We start from the raw sequence: 13,806 nt of genomic DNA, 5'->3' as shown, positions 1-13,806 counted from the left end.
ACTACATGAACACCAGGCTCTGCTGTCCTTCCTCCTCCTGAGATGAGCACTCTCCCAGGCTGGAGCACTTCCCAGAATCCAATGGGCTGTTGATTGTTGGGTCTGCATCCAAGGCACTGCTCCATCCCTTCCACTCTCAGTGCTGCCCCACATCCCTCTCTACTTTTCTCACTTTATGTTTCACCTCCAAGCAACACATTGAGCAACAAGGCTGATAAGTATCCCCATGCCCTCAGAGAACAATCACTCATCTCAGGCCTGACACCTGCTCTGTCCTGGCCTTATGTCTGTCAGCATGCAAGAAGGAGCCTCCATCCTGCCTATGTGTCTTTGTAACACAGAGACCCAGCTGAGTCCTTAGTGCTCAGGGAAGGTGGGATTTACTCCTGGAAGGAAAGGGGCAGTCTCTGAGGACTACAAAGGGACCAGCTGAGAGATGACTAGGGTTGAAGAGCAATCCTTTATCGCTAATGTCACCAGGCATTTCCTGACAGAGGAGAGTGGCCCAAGAGCCATTGTGTGAGGAGTTTTATATCCTCAGTGTTGGTGTAGAGGTGACCTGTGTATTCTTGAAAAAGAACTGTTCACAGGCCAACCTGATAAAGACAGTTACTCTGTTGAGACTCTTTTCCCAACCCAGGTGACTTTGGACTGTGTCAAGGTGACAATTAGTGCTAACTAGGACAATGTTTCAAAACTTCAGTTATTTCTCTTCCATGGGGATATTTCACAGGAAGTTTCCCATTCCCCAAGGGAGTGTCCATCTTTGTTTGTTGTGGTCATCATATGTGCTAATGTCCAGTGATCTGTCCCTCACATCCAGACCCTCAGAGCTAGGACACAGCTCAAGGACATCTAAACTGGGTTTCACTTTTCCCACTTCCCAGATCCTGAGTCCAGGGACACTGTTGTCCGCCACAGGCACTGTGAAGAGTAAGTGAAACAACATTATCAAAACTTTAGATTCATCCCTAATCAAGTCTGGCCTCCCACATACATTCATCACCTGCACCTTTTCTAACTCCATTGAAATCAGAGTAGAAACCAATCACCAGCTGAGAGCAGACAAGATCTAGGAGCATATGGCATAAAGAAACATGAGCAAGGTTCAGATCTCTGGGTGTTCCTTCTGGGTCATGGAGAACATGAAAACAAATGATGGGGAGAGGAAGGCATGGATTAGTGATCTAAGTATATTTGATCTAAAATACAGTCATCTCCCTGGGTCTTAGATCTGGTATTCTTCTCCTTTTATTATTATTATTATTATTATTATTATTATTATTATTATTAATTATTATTTCTAGGTTTGGCCTTTTCATAGTGTCCTAGGTTTCCTGAATATTTGTGTTACTTTTTTAGATTTAACATTTTCTTTGATGAGTTTATTTCTTCTAGCATATCTTCAATGCCTGAAATTCTCTTGTATTCTGATCATTTATCCAGATTTTCTATTTCCAGAATTTCATCAGGTTTTGTTTCCTTTATTGTTCTATTTCAATTTTCAGGTCTTTAATAATATTATTCAACTGTTTGTTTCTTGAAATTCATTAAGAAATTTATATATTTTATTTATATATTTTCTACAATTATGTTTACCTTTTCCTTGCTTTATTTAAGGGTATTTTTCTTTTCCTCTTTAAGGACCTCTATCATCTTCTTAAAGTTGTATTTAAGGTCATTTTCTTGTGATTTGACAGAATTGCAATATTCTGGTCTTGCTATTATAGAATAGCTGGGCTCTGTTGGTGTCATGGTGCCCTGACTGTTGTTAACTGGATCCCTACACTGATATTCAGGCATTAAGGTTTAGAATGACTAGGTCTAGGACTTTATTTTTGAGTTCATCTTTGTAGGATTGGTAGTTTGTTCCTTAGTTTATGTGTCCTCCTTTGTCTTTTTGTCTTTGTGGCCTGGATTCCCGGTAGCAAGAATGACTTCTGATCTAGTATGGAGCCTCTGTCCAAGTCAGGAGATGGGTGATTATCTTGTTGTTTGGTGTAGCAGGGACATCTATGTTCCTCTGACTGATGTGGTATTTATCAGTTATTTGGACTTGTGTATACTATGCATGAATATCAGAATTCAGTTAGGAATGTGAACAGGACCAGACAGCAGAGTGGGTGATAAGCTGGAAAAGACTGGGCTGTGGGATGGGACTTTGGGAACAAAATCTAGGGATTGGGGTAGTTCCCATCAGGCAGGCACGTGAGTCACTCGTTTATTCATCTGGCTGGTGCGGCCTGAGCTTCAAGACTCTATTCCTCCAACCAGGTGACTTTGGGATGAATCAAACTGACAGCTAAGCTAACTAGGACACATTTTAAATCTGTTATATCCTCATTCTCTACAGGGAGAATCCATAGGAAGTTCTCCAAACTCCAAATGAACTTTTGTCTCTGTTTGTTGTGGTCATCACAAGTGCTGCTGTCCACTCAGGGAACAGATCAAGAACATCTTCCCTGAGTGTCACTTTTCCCACTAACCTGGTACTGAGCCCAGGAATACTGTGATGTCCACCACAGACATGTCCAGAGTTAATGAAACAGCATCATCAAAACATGTTTCATCCTGATTCATTACAGGCCTCTCAAGAATGGTTATCACATGCTACATTTGACTTCATTGGAATCAGACCAGCCAATTAATGGCTAGACAAGACAGGGCCTGGGAGCATTTGAAGTAAAGAAACATGAGCATGTTTCAAAGCTTCGGCAATTCTTCAGGGTCGGTCATGGCAATCATGAAAGCAAATGGAGGGGACATGAAGATTTGAGTTGACTATTGGAAAATCTACTTGTCTATAAGATCAAATATGCTAAAGAGACCAATGTTACCCTGTCTGCAAAGTTCCTCTATCCTGGGGTGAACCCCCCACTTCACATTTCAATACCAGTCCAAGGTGATAAAAGAGAAAACAGAGATACAAGGAAAGGAGAAAGAATATTAACTGGAATCTTATAAAAGGATTGGGATATGTTCATGCCCATGACACATGCTGGGAATTAATTTCTGTACCTATCAATAAAAACAATGCTTTACCTCAATGCTCGATGCTGTCGTTGTAGGTATTTATGTCCCAAGACCTGTAATTTTTTTTCACTTTGGTCCTATGGACACCAGTGCAAAATTCTGGAAAAGAGAACATAGGATCTACAATTATTAATACTGACGTTGGTGATAAAGTGCTCTTGTGAAGGTATTTAGGGCTTTCCATTGATAAGCCAGGAGTACAGTGCTGGTGGGTGAGAAGCAACACTACAGGAGAGGTTGAGGGTTGACTCTGGATGCAAAAGAATATCTGAGAGGGATATGATCAAGTCATCTGAACTATCTGGAATAAACAGAATAAAGCCACATGTGAAGTCAGCAGAGAGAAGGGAAATTTTCCTCTGCAGAAGGCTATAATATCTGTGCAATAACCTTAGTTTAGCAGTACCCAACCAGAACTGTGGTGCAGATTAGTAAATAAGTATTTATACAGCAAACACAATCCCTATTATATCTCTCACAACACAAAAACAGTGCCAGTATACTCCCACATGTGCACTGAGCCTCAGTCTGAGATGTCCCTAGTGTCCATCACTCTGAACCTCTCTAGGCTCAGGATAAGTGTCTCTAGGCCATGGCCAGCTTAGATGTCCTTGTGGTGGGTTCCTGTCATTAACTCAGGAAATGTGCATTTAGGCAGTTGTAACCATGGTGAGACAAATTACTCACAGGTGATGTTCAGGTTGGATGGGTCCCTTTGGCATTCACTAAGTTGCACATTTCACACGTAGAGAATCCTGCATCAGTCATGACATTCAGTAAAGTGAATGTCTAATTATCCTCTGACATCACCTTCTGAGAGACTTTGACCATTTTGTAGTTTTATTTCATTTTTTTTAAGTTCAAAAAGTTCAAATAAATTCTGGTACTAGACTTCTACTACCAAATATAAGGAAATGTTTTACACCAAAACCTTTATGCCTTTAACAATTTTAGTTCAAACAAGCATCTCTGCAAATTTTGTTATCAGGCCAGAGACATTTTTAGTTATTGTAGCATTTTATGGAAGTTTCTCCTTCCGGACAAATGCTATTAGTTTCATAAGAGCTGGTTGGTGCAAAGTCCTCTCAGAAGAGACTTTCTTTTAGCTATTGAATATAAACTGCAACATTTTTGTTGCTAGCTCAGGTTTTTCTTTGCTGTATTGGTGTTCCATGGCTCTCAGCTGTGGATGCCTGACTGTGGTTGTTGTGCTGGCTCTGGCATCTGCCATTCTTAGCAGCTTCTAGAGCTTTGGAAACCACTCAGACTGCCAAGTTTGAAGTCTACTATGCATGCTGTTTTCTGCATTCCAGGTTCCTTCACCATATACTCTCTATATACACTTTTACCATGTACCTAAGACATAAAGCCTACTATATACCTAAATCTTATTTAATCCTCTTTATGCCTAAAGCTTCTTACAAGCTTATATTCTTACTACCTTAGCAAATATCTTATCCTAATATATAAACTTACATTTTTATGATTTACTTTATTTCTTACAAGCTTATATTTAGAGAGACTTTATAGGACTATCTGAGCAAATATATTCTTATACACTTCTTATTTAAACTTACATTTACAAATAGCATGGCCATTTACTACATGTCTTTACTTCTTACAAGCTTTTTTACTACATGTGTTGAAATTCTATAGATCTAGTTTACAAACTTATATTAAGCAAACTCACTATAGGGCTACCATTAGCAAATATGTAACTTAACAGATTAACCTAAAAGACTACTTAATACCTGTAAGAGATATTACATTATCTTCCAACAAGACAGAGAGTAATTTCTTTGGACTTCATTTTAAAACCAAAAAGAGACTGAGAAGAAAAACCTTCTAAGAGGCATAATGTATTTCTAAGTGACCTAGCTCTCTGTACAATATAATGTCATTGTTAAGGCTGTAATCCTTGGAGTAAAGTTATTTTTTTCCAATCATCTTTCCTGCCAGGCTCTCTCAGCCATTCTGAAACCAGTAGACAATTACCCTGTGGTAGATGGCTTCGTAGCTAGGGATTGTTCCTTTACCCAAATTCATAACAGCTTCCCTGTGCCATAATTCAGACAAGCATTTCTATTACCACAGAATGTTTGGTTTGGTCTATGGAAAAGCTTTACCTCAGGATGAGGGTGAAATTGCCATATTGAACTGCTGTAAATCCCTTAGCTAAAATTCTTGGGCACCTATTAGGCAATATAAGGCATTTTCTCAAAGGAGCCAAAAGTGGCATAGTTCTGAACTCCATTTTCTTACAGTTTTTCATTGGAGCTGACATTCAACAAACTCTCAGACCATTTTCCCCGTTAATTTTTTCAAAAGCTGTATTTTAAGTTTGCTGTGAGTGACTCTTAATACTGTCAGTGTTTCTCTGAAATCTTAAATACAACTCAATCTCATAAGCTCCTTTTTTTTTGTTTTAATTATCTCACGTGAGGCAAGCTGTTCATTTGCTCTCAACTCTTTGGGAAGTAAATCTAAGCTTTCTAGCAATGCTTGGGGAAAAAGAAAAACTTCATTTCAAGTTGAAGAAATAGTCTTTCTTGGCAGCATCACCATCTTTAGCTGAAAAACTACCTTTCCCAGAATGCATTTCTCTTATATCAGCCTGCTGTTATGAGCTACCTTTCAGACTTCATTTTCCATAGTTCCTTTTGGGTCTGGGAGTTAACTTCTGGCTCCCTTTTACTGGGATTGCTTTTGTACTGAAAAAAAAAAAAAATCAAGAGGAAATGAGCCTTTTTCTTTACTATGGTAGATTTCTTGAATCAAAAGATTTCTGTGCTCCCTGAGCTGGCATTGCTAAGTGTTTCCCTTTTGTCTGATACTGGCCCTGGATCAGAATCACACCTACCCTGTTAGCGCACAATGAGGCTGGCACTCCTGATGCCAAAATATCCTTGGCGCTTGTTCATTTGCCCCAGCCAGTCCGTGAAAAGAAACAAAAGCATGTAAAGCAACGCTTTCCTACAGCTCCTTCAGAGAGACTTTCCTTCATAGACCTTTATCTAGTCCTGCTTGTCTCCACCCCCCCTCCCAAAAAGATGCAGAGCTTCTGACACTGCTACCACTGCAGCTGCAGGCACAGCTTGGCCTTATTTCACCGCACCAGCTGTGTTCTCAATCTACCCTCGCACTATTTTTGTTAGGCTATAACCATATGGAACTTCTGGCTGCGGTTTTTCTCTAGCTTTGAGAGACAGAATTTAGCAGAGAGGTTTTTTTTTTTTTTCCTGTTCAAGAGGTCTTTCTATTTTTTCTTAGAGAAAACTACAGGTGAATTTTTGCATTCTTCCAGGTGAATCTAGTTTTGTTCTTACACAAGGTGAAACTGGGAAAGAAAGTTCTGAAAGGCTTTTTAGAATTTTAGGAAAAGATTAAGTTATTTCATTTTATTTTATAATTTTAATTTAATTTTACATATCAGCCATGGATTCTCCTGTCCTCCCTCATCCCACCCCCCAGCCTTCACTCCAATTCTACCCCCCATTCCCACTTCCTCCAGATTAAGTTTTTTTAGAAAGCTTTTAGTTTGAGAGAACGATTACTAAGTTTCCCCAGAACTTCTGTTCTCTAAACTTTATGGCTTCATGGCAAGGAGGAAAGTAATTTTGAGGGTAAGGTGTTGTACAGATTTTCTCAGGCACTGCTGACAAACACAAAAGGATTTGTGTTTCATCTGTCCACATCTGCTGCAAGGGAGATCTCTTTCCTCTGCTGCTTGGACTTAGCATTTTAGCTGTTCGCAGGTGGAAAGCTTCCATAGGAATGTTTTTCTGCCTGATAAGCTAAAAGAAGAGCCTTTTCTTAAGCTCAAAGAGGATAGATTTTGTACCCCAGTTTGTGTTCATAGCCCCAAAGCTAGAAAATTAAAGACCTAGTTTCTCTGTTTTGTAGCTTGACATATTCTGTTTTCTAATGTTATTTTCCTTCACTCTTACTCTACCTTACTCTTCTAAGTTTTTCTATACTGTATATATACATATATATACATATATATGTATATACACATACATATATATATATATGTGTGTGTTTATATATATATGTCCTACTTTCCTATTTTTCATAGATAGAAATTAAAAGAGAGACAGAAAGAGAAATCTTGATAGAGAAGTTTCTAGGTTGCAGTCTCATACTCAGACATCTTTCCAGTCTGTTTTCTTTTTTCTCTCAAGGATAAAACCCTGCCACATTTAACTTACTCTACTACAAAACTGGACTGATCCCTCTTCTGTAGCTGGCAGGACCTCACTCTTACTCTCACCAAGTACACACACACACTCTATCTATCTATCTATCTATCTATCTATCTATCTATCATCTCTCTATCTATCTATCTATCTTCCTTTTCGTATTTGTTCCTGTTCATTGTCACCATATGTGGGGGGCTATCCTTTACCCCCACATTTCTCCAGAGTACTCTTGAGTAGGAGCAGCAGCAAATATTAGTTAGAAGGATAGAGGGGAGAGAGATAGAAAATACCAGATATCCTCAAGAGGGCCTGGATCCTAATCCATTGGGCCTTAAATATCTCTGCTCTAGGGTATTTAAAGAAATGCCAAGGAGTGGAGCAAAAGACCATCCCCCAGCACAGCCAAGTGCAGACCATCTCTCACACACTTGTAATCAGTCCCATGGTCCAATCATCCTCTTTATGCAGGTCTGATGAGTAAAGCCCAAATGGGCTCCAACACCATTCAAGCAAAGAACTGATAAAGAAAATGCAGCACATTTACTGAATGGAGTTCTACTCAGCAATAAAAAACAATGACATCATGAAATTTGCAGACAAATGATTGGAACTAGAAAAAACTTTCTAAGTGATGTACCCAGACTCAGAAAGATAAATAAGGTATGTACTCACTCATTAGTGGATATTACACATAAAGCAAAGGATAATTAGGCTACAATCCACAACACTAGAGAAGCTAGGTAACAAGGAGGGCCCTAGGAGGTACATGCATAGATTGCCCTAGGAAGGGGAAATAGATAAGATCTCCTGGGTAAACTGGAAGTGCAGGGGAAGGGGGAAATCGGGCAATGTGAACATGAGGGAACAAGATGGTTCAGTTGTAGGAGGGACAAAGTGGGACAGCAAGGAAAGATATCTTGACAGATGGAGCCATTATAGGGATAGGGAGAACCCTGGTGATAGGGAAATCCACAGGAATCCACAAGGATGACCTCTACTCAGACTCCTAGCATTAGTGGAGAGGGTGCCTTAATAGGCTTACCTCTGTACTCAGATTGATGACTACCCTCATTGTTATCATAAAACCTTCACCCCAACTGATGGAAGCAGATGCAGGAATCCACAGCTAAGCACTGGGCTGAGCACCTATAGTGAAGAGGGATTATATGAGCAAGGGGGAGGGGTCAAGACCATGATGGGGAAACCCACAGAGAGAGCTGACCTGAATTAGTGGGAGCTCAGGGCAAGCTACATGAGACCAAACTAGGCCCTCTGAATGTGTGTGGTATTTGTGTGGCAAGGTCAGTTTGTGGGGCTCCTGGAACAGGGACCAAAAATTATTCCTAATGCATGTTCTGGCTTTTTGGAGCCCATTTTCTATGGAGGGATACCTTGCTCAGCTTTGATAAGGGGGAGGGGGCATTGTCCTGCTTCAACTTGATATGCCAAACTTTGTCAGCTCCCCATGGGAGGCCTTACCCTATCTGAGGAGTGGCTGGGGGTTGAATTGTGGGTAGATAGGGAGGAGTGGGAGGAGAGGAGGGAGGGAGAACTGTAATTGGTGTGTAAAATGAAAAAATTAAATTCAATTAAAAAAAGAAAATCAAGTGACTGTTTTCTTTCTTTTTTCCTTTCCTTCTCTCTTTCTCCTTTCATTCTTTCTTTCTTTCTTTCTTTCTTTCTTTCTTTCTTTCTTTCTTTCTCTCTCTCTCTCTTCCTTTCTCTCTTTCATTCTTCCTTTACTTCTTTCTTTCTTGGCATGCATATGCTTATTTTACTGCCTGTATATATGTGAAACACAAGTATGCCTGGTAGCCACAGAAGCCAAAAGGGAGAATTGGATCCCCTGGAAATAGGATTACAGACTGGTTGTGAGCTGCCATGCCTGTGCTAGAAACAGAACATGTGTCCTCTACAAGAACAAGCAGTCCTCTTAACCACTGAGCCATCCCTCCAACACACCCAGGTAGATGTTTTCAGAAGCAGATCTGACTGAAAGAAGGTAGTGAGCAAGAATTTGCTGGAATTCTTTCTGGAGAAGACAAGTGTGTTTGGGATATTGGGGATTGGGACATGGAACACTACCTGTCTCCATATGAGATAATTGCTACTAATACCCAGGATCTAAGGCCAATCCCCAGAAGGATTGCTTCTCTAAAGAGTGCAATGGAGCATGACAGATGCTACAATTGTTTGAATTCACTGACTCCCTGAGCAGAGACAGCCCTGTGTAAAATGCAAGGTACAAATGCTTTGCAAGGTACAAAGCCAAGATCTTTCCTTCGCCTTTCTGAGTAGTGATATCAGCATGCCAGAAAGCATATGATTTACTGTCCAATATGTGGGCTGTGGAGTCCTGGAATTTAGGAGCAATTCTCCAGAGGTGGGTAGTTCAGTTCTAGAGTCAAAGCTAACTGTCCATTTGTTTCACATCATAGAACAGACATCTCCTAAGCTGCTGCTGGCCAAGATTAACATCTGTGAAAAACAGCTGTTCCTGCTCCACATAAACCTGAGAAGGCCTCCAAGGTGAAGACATTGGATGCATAGTTGTACACAGACAACTTGTCTTCATCCATGGTCTGTGAGACAGATGTGCACATTTTTTGTGTGTGTGTCTTTTTTCCAGTGATAGCACACATTGCTAATGAATGTTGTTATGGTGATAAGGTAGTCTCAAATATGAACTAGGCCCTGACAGCGAGATAGGACAGCTGTCCAGATCAGCAACATCTGTTACTACTTGCCTGCAGGAGAGCATTTGCTAGTCCTAATACCTGAAAACTGGAGTCATCAGAGGGAACTCTGGCCACTTGTTCTTCCCCTTGGGGATTCTGGCTGTCCTGTGACACATCATAAGACCATCAGAACAGTTAGTTAACAGCCTGAAAACTGGTGCATCTGGGTTCCCCATGCTGCATCTAAGAAGGAGATGCCCAGGTGATTAGTGGATGCCCACGGTGTATGGAATCACCTGGATCTGGAGTTATATGAAGTTCTGTAGCCTCTTCACATAAGTACTGGGAACCTGAACTCATGTACTCTGTAAGATCAGCATGTGCTATTTAATATTGAGACACTTCCACAGCACTCCTTTCTTATTTTCTTCCATGTTCTATTTGTGGTTCTAAACAAGAGCTGAATTCACCTTCTAGATGCCTGTCTGCCTTCTAGTCCATTTCAACCAGGGCTTTGTATAGACAGAATGTCCCTGCTGTTTTGGAACATTCCAGTGCCTGGAAAAGGCTCAAACTCCTGTGGATGAATGGATAATGAATTAATGATGATACAAGGGCACTGATTTGAAGGAATCTCATGCTGGTAGATAAAAAAAATAGGCTAATTCCTCAGTTTGATTTAAATGTACATTTAATTATGCATTTTGTATATTGGAAAGAGGAGGAGGAGAGGCAGAAGAACAGAGAGAGAGAAAGAGAGAGAGCAAAAAAATAATATGTGTATGTTTTTACTCACACATACATCAGTGTATGGGTAAGAAAATGCTACTGTACATCTATGGAGGTTAGAATTTATGAAGGAATTTGTTCTCTAATTCCATGAAGTTGAATCTGGGAATTGAGGTCAGTATGTCAGCTTTGACAGCAAGTGCCTTTACCCATTGGCCCACCCTGATCTGATTTTCTGACAGACTCAGAGTGGGCTCAGTAACTTTCCAGAGGTGGGGCAGATAGGCATGTCTCTTTGCTGATGTCCATATGCATCAGGCTCTGCTCTCAAGGACTCAAGTGGAACAGAGCAAGCTACCAGCATCATGTGCTTAGCAAAGCCATAGAGGTAGCCTGCAGATGCACAGAAGGGCTGTGCAACATTTTCCTGGAGCCACAGCATGCATAAAGCCAGGTCCAGACTGAGAAAACCTCTGAAATGTTATGCTTGAAAATGACAGAACATTAAGATTAACTCTCCCCACCAATGCCATTTATTGAGGGAGGAAGGAGGTCTTAACTACAGGCTTACAGCACAATGGGCGAACCCCACCCCCACCCCGAGGGCACAAGTTCTCTAGGATGTTTTACAATCTTGCATCTAAGCTGTTAACACCCAATTTGCTGGATACACAGTCAAGGAACTTCCTTAAGCATTCAGGAGGGTGGAACCTGGCAGGGAATAAAAAAAAAGAGTTAATCTTAACAAATCCCAGTTACAAAATACAGATGCCAGTGTACCACGAGTGGGTGCTCCTGCTGAGCATTTCTGAGACTGCCCTTGCCTAGGGTCCAGACTACTGTTAGCCACAGGAAATCCCAACTGCAACTATTCCAGCACACTGAGACACTGAAACACGGACTGCCAGCTTAGAGTTCCTTCCCCAGACCAACAAAAGCAGCTCTCTTGCCCTCTTGTACCACAGTGTAGCTAATGAACTCTACTTCCGGGTTCCTCTGTCTTCCACAACTTTACTCGTAGTCCGTGTCTCTGGTCTCTGCATGGCAGCATCTCCCTTGAAACTCCCCACTTCTGTTCTCCACCCATCCCTTTCCTTGCTCGCTGTAATAGTCCTTCTTGGATTTTCAGGTTACCCTTGTTTTGTGTTCTTAAAAAATAAAATAAAATACTGAAAAAAAAGAAAATGGCAGAACATAGACAAATATAAATGGATTAATTTAAGTTTTAAGAGCTAGTTGGGAACAGGCTTAAGCTAATTTCAAAGTTTCATAATTAATAAGAAGTCTGTGTCAGTAATGGTTAACTGGAATTCCAAAGAAAATTTGAGTATAATGACCCACTTGTGGTCAATTTTTATTCAGGGTGATAGATATTGGTCTAATTTCATTCTTGTACATGTAGACATTCCATTTTCCAAGAAGCAATTGTGGAAGAATTCTCTTTGCTAGTGCATGCTTTTGGCATCTTTGTCAAATATCAGGTGGATATAATTATGTCTATTCATATTTGGTATCTTTTATTTTGTTCCCTTAGTCTACATGTCTGTTTTGTACCAGAACCATACTGTTCTTTTTTAAAAAATATTTTTATTTTATAATTAATTTAATTTTACATATTGGCCATGGTTTCCCCTGTCGTCCCTCCTCCCACCTCCCCAGGATTCACCCTAATTCCACCCCCCATTCCCACCTCATCCAAGGCAAGGTCTCCCTTGGGGAGTCAGCCCAGCCTGGTAGATTTAGTTGGGGCAGGTCCAGTCCCCTCCTCCATTCACCAAGGCTGAGCAAAGTGTCTCAGTAAAAGCCCTAGGTTCCAAAAAGTCAGCTCATGCACTAAAGACAGGTCCCAGTTCCACTGCCTAAGGGCCTCCTAAACAGTTCAAACTAATCAACTGTCTCACTTATCCAGAGGGCCTGGTCCAGTTCCATGGGGGCTCCTCAGCTATTGGTTCACAGTTCATGTGTTTCCACTAGCTTGGCTATTTGTCCCTATGCTTTTTCCAATCATGGTCTCAATATCTCTTGTTCATATAATCGCTGCTCTCTCTCACTGATTGGACTCCTGGTGTTCCACCTGAGGCTTGGCCATGGATCTCTGCATCTGCTTCCAGTTACTAGATGAGAGTTCTATCATGATAGTTAGAGTGTTTGGCCATCTGATCACCAGAGTAGGTCAGTTCAGGCACCCTCTTGACCATTGCCAGTAGTCTATAATGGAGTTATCTTTGTGGATTTCTGGGAACCTCTCTAGCACTCTGATTCTTCCTGCTCCCGTGGTGTCTTCATTTATCATGGTATCTCTTTCTTTGTTCTCCCACTCTGTTCTTGATCCAGCTGGGACATCCTGCTCCCCTAAGATCTCTTTCCCCTGACCATTGCCCTCCATTACCCCCCCACACTCACCCTCAGTTTGCTCATGTAGATCTCATCTATTTCTCTGTCATTATCTTTCTTAGGGTCCTCTTTACTATGTAGCCTCCCTGAAGTTGTGAGTTGTAGTCTGTTTATCCTTTGCTTTACATCTAGTATCCACTTATGAGTGAGTACATACCATGTTTGTCTTTCTCAGTCTGGGTTACTTCATTCAGGATGATACTTTCTAGTTCCATCCATTTGCCTGCCAACCTCATGATGTCATTATTTTTCTCTGCTGAGTAGTACTCCATTGTGTGTATGTATCACATTTTATTTATCCATCCTTCAGTTGAAGGGCATCTAGGTCATTTCCAGGTTCTGGCTATTTCAAATAATGCTACTGTGAACATAGTTGTGCATGTGTCCTTGTGGAATGATTGAGCATTTCTTGGGTATATGCCCAAGTGAGGTATAGCTGGTTCTTGAGGGAGCTTGATACATCACCCTTTACAATAGCCACAAATGATATAAAAATACCTTGGGGTAACTCTAACTAAACATGTGAAGGACCTGTATGACAAGAACTTTAAGTCCCTGAAGAAAGAAATTGAAGATGTCAGAAAATGGAAAGATCTCCATGCTCATGGATAGGTAGGATTAACATAGTGAAAATGGCAATCTTACCAAAAGCAATCTACAGATTCAATGCAATCCCCATCAAAATCCCAACACAATTCTTCACAGACATGGAAAGAACAATACTCAACTTCACACTGTTCTTATTACTATAGCTCTGTAATATTTTGAAA

Source organism: Onychomys torridus, unplaced genomic scaffold, assembly GCF_903995425.1.
Source record: "Onychomys torridus unplaced genomic scaffold, mOncTor1.1, whole genome shotgun sequence".
NCBI classification, from domain to species: Eukaryota; Metazoa; Chordata; class Mammalia; order Rodentia; family Cricetidae; genus Onychomys; species Onychomys torridus.
Note: the sequence above shows the minus strand (reverse complement) of the source record.